Raw genomic sequence first — 3960 nt, forward strand, 5'->3', positions numbered from 1 at the left:
AATCTAATTAATTTACAGCAAAATAAAAAAATATGTAAATGACGGATAATGAAATCTCGATTATCACTTTACCATGCGAGAGTATAAAATGTTCGGTGACACCCGAACTTAACCTTACTTGTTAATATTGTGCAAATTTTGAAGTTAATTTTAGCAAAAGTAAGGAAGTCCTCAAGATTTGTATATCTGAAAATTCTACGTAAATTAAATATTTTAAAATTATTATGTTTTTTTTTAATTTCTGGCAAGTCAATTGGAAACCTCACGAAATGATGCTATGTTTTCACTTTTATAAAATAACATAATTTACTGACAAAGATAATATTATTTCAAATTGTAACTTTTTCACGTATCTGACTGCACCAAACCTCTTAAAGCATTTTCTCCAAAACTCATGTTTTCAAAGTTGATGGCCTTACTACAGCTATCTTTTTGAAAGATTCAACACTATTTCTGTATATAGCAAGGTAAGACTGGCAAGTTATTTTCGAATTTCTTAATATTTTTTTTTAACAAAAACAAAGCAAGGGATATTTCGCAAAAATCAAAGTAAAGAGATTCTCATGCAAGAACTTGATTTTGATCGGTCAGTTTGTATGGCAGCTATATCCTTTAGATGCCCGATATAACCGGTTTCAACAAATGAATAGCTTATTAGAAGGATTAGTGCTAAATTTCATATCGATATCTCAAAAACGGAACAAACAAAACTAAATCGACGGAGCTCGACAAGCTCATTATTTATACATATATGGTGTACATGTACGTTATACGATACGATTGTTTCACGGCACGACAACACCGAAAAAAGTTACGTACCACTATTCGACTCGAGGTCCCAACACATTTAAGCAGTTTTATGCCTTATAATTTTATTTACTTTTTACATTCAATACATATTTTCTGTAAAATCGTAACACAAAGTAAAACTAAAATTCTTCTCTTTATATCATAGTTTATCCCAGCTGTTGTTGTTGTTTTTAATGTGCGCACTGTGCAATAAACTTTTGACTCTATTTTCTATTTTCTATTTTAAGCGTGAAAGAGTTTTGTTTAATAACTTTTGTATTCGAGCAACAGCTTGCGCGTGTTGATTATGTTATATGTAAATAAATTCGTTGCTAAAACACAAATTCCAAATATCAAATTCATAAGCCTTCTATATTTGTGTATGTACATATGTATATACCTGCGCACGTATTTATGTGAGTATATGTATATACATGAATATAGCTTTCATATAAAAATATACGCATCTGCACTTGATTTCACACTTAATGCAACAATAATCAGTAAAGAGAGTATTTCTTCTTTGGTATTTTCTCTTCATTAAGCAATAAACTATTGAGGTATTTTACAGCTGTTGAAATGGTTGTAAATAAAATGTAGTCCGTTGATTGCATGACATTTCCACTCAATTTTGAAGAAATATCATTCGGGACATACACAGGTACGCACGCGTAAATGCATTTCCGGTGTTTCATGAGTTACTTTGTCGCTAATTTTATAATTTATGGATGTTTGTTAACGTGCATTTCGATGGCGCTTGTGCGAATTCAGGACGTACAGTTACAAAATAAGCAGTCCGGTTTGCTTAGTTTATACGAGCATGTACTTTTGTAGACATACATATGTACATGCATGTAGCAACTCATATTTGCTTATTGAAATTTGCCCACAATATACACATTCATGCATATATTTATATAGACAATATTTGTATAGAATAATTTGCTTACGGGCTAATTTGTTTACTGTTGTGCTGGTTGCTGATAGATTGTAAATGCCCTCTAAACGCATGGACATCTGCATGATCATACATACATAAATATGCCATTAAATTAAGTTACACAGTACGACACATATTTTTAATTAACGTTTTATTATTGCAATTTATTTTCTTAAACCGGTTTCAAGTTTGGTTTAGTTATTCAACAAATTCAAATGACCGGTGTAACTTAGAGCTTTGTTAAGATTTTTGACAAACTGAATTCTTTATGAACACGGAAATACACATCGAAGTGGCTGATATCGCAACAGCTTAATACGAATGTCTCAATTGCTGAGGTAGAATATATGTAACTACACAAACGTCCGTTACACACCAAGTTAAGAAGTGGACTAACCTTTTATCATTGGCATGCCTTGAGTTTGTACTGTACTATGCTCGGCTGTTGACGTTTGGTTTGCGTGCTACCAGCTTAGTTTTCATACTCGCAATGCTCATTAAAGGCTCAGTCAGTCATACATAGCACAGCACTGCATAGACAAACATTGCAGTTTTACTTCACACAGCGTGTAGAATTTAGCTGTTTTTAATGTTCGTGAGGCCACGCAAAAGTAAATGCCAAATTGAAGTGCAGTGTTGCCATCTTAGGGGGTTTCGGCCTAAATCTATGGGAGAGTCGAATTAGATTTTTTTGGGTGTTATATTTCTTGGGTTTTTGCAAGGGTTTTCTATACGTTGAATACTAATAATTAACTGAAAAATATATTACAGATTACCTACATATCGAGGCGTAGTTAAACAAAGCGAATCTAGCAATTTTATAGGTACCTATGAATACTCTACATTTATAACTCATACACTGACCGACAAATTCGGCATAATATTTGTTAAAAAACCCAAAAACATTATATGTACATAGTATATGGGAGTTGAGGTAGGTCCGGCCCCAGATATTATCTATTAACTATTATCATGCCACATACTAAAAAAATTTCCCCTGGGCTTTATTAAGAATCCAGTCCACCAATCAAACAGAGAAAAGGGTCAAGTTTTCGACCGATTTTATAATTATTTTATTTTAAGCACAAAGATACACTGAGATATGATATGAGTAAAAAAATTTGTGTAATTTTCATTGAGATAACTAAAATATTGGCATAAAGTCACCTGGAAGTTCGACAATCTGTATATGAAGTATAAAGAGACTCAGGGAAATATTGACCCGATTCAAACAATTTTTGATACACAGAATAACTATTGTCAGTGAAGTCTGAATTTCAATTGTATATCTCACACATCGACCGATATTTTCAGTCAAAAGTTAACTATAGATACTGTGGTCCACATATTCGATTCCTACGGACTAGAAAAGTTTTTGTTGGATTTTAAAATTTTTTGGTCACTTTAAAGGAATTATTAGTGTAAAATTTTATTCCGTTGTACTAATTACTTCTTGATTTATGTACTGGATAGTGAATCAAGTAGAATTTTATATTGTGTTATATGGGAAGTAGGCGCGATTGTAGTTCGATTCATCCCGTCACTGTGACATAGGAATATAAATATTGCCACGTGTTAAATTTAGTCGAAATTAATCGGTCGGGTCTCGAGGAAGTAAAATTTAATGTCTCTGGTATAATTAGCTATTAATTTTTGCACTTTTAGTAGCGCAGAGGCTCGAAACAGTACTTACATTCTAAATTACGAAAGCTCAGTACTGTTGCGATCCTCAGCGCCAAATTATAGTTTTATATCTTAACTTAGTGCTTAGTTATGGAGTTACCTTCTGATTTGTCCATTTTCACAGTGTGATTTCACAGGGTAGGATTTGCTATAGTATTTCTTCATCTTCGTCTTGTTCCACCACACCATTATAGCCGAGACGTTTCTTCTTTTCGCTACCTGGCGCCAATTGGATATTCCAAGCGAAGCCAGGTCCTTCTCCACCTGGTCCTTCCAACGGAGGGAGGTCTTTCACTTCTCCTGCTTCCCCCGGCGGGTACAGCGTCGAACACTTTCAGAGCTAGAGTGTTTTCGTCCATCCGGACAACATGACCTAGCCAGCGTAGCCGCTGTCTTTTAATTCGCTGAACTATGTCATTGTCGTCATATACCTCGTACAGCTCATCGTTCCATCGAATGCGATATTCGGCGTGGCCAACGCGCAAAGGACCATAAATCTTTCGCAGAACTTTTCTCTCGAAAACTCGCAACGTCGACTCATCCGTTGT

At 34.3% G+C, this 3960-nt stretch overlaps 1 protein-coding gene across 1 annotated transcript in view; it reads right to left on the reverse strand.

Annotated features, from left to right (window-relative positions):
- Window positions 1-2108, reverse strand: part of LOC108975435 — a gene marked incomplete at its 3' end in the record, with an annotated part of 7389 nt that extends 5281 nt beyond the window's left edge. The window contains 1 exon segment of the mRNA XM_018943917.1: window positions 1740-2108.
- Between the last annotated feature and the right edge of the window lie 1852 nt (window positions 2109-3960).

This window comes from Bactrocera latifrons, unplaced genomic scaffold (genome assembly GCF_001853355.1).
Source record: "Bactrocera latifrons isolate USDA-ARS-PBARC rearing strain unplaced genomic scaffold, ASM185335v1 scaffold_648, whole genome shotgun sequence".
Classification (NCBI taxonomy): Eukaryota; Metazoa; Arthropoda; class Insecta; order Diptera; family Tephritidae; genus Bactrocera; species Bactrocera latifrons.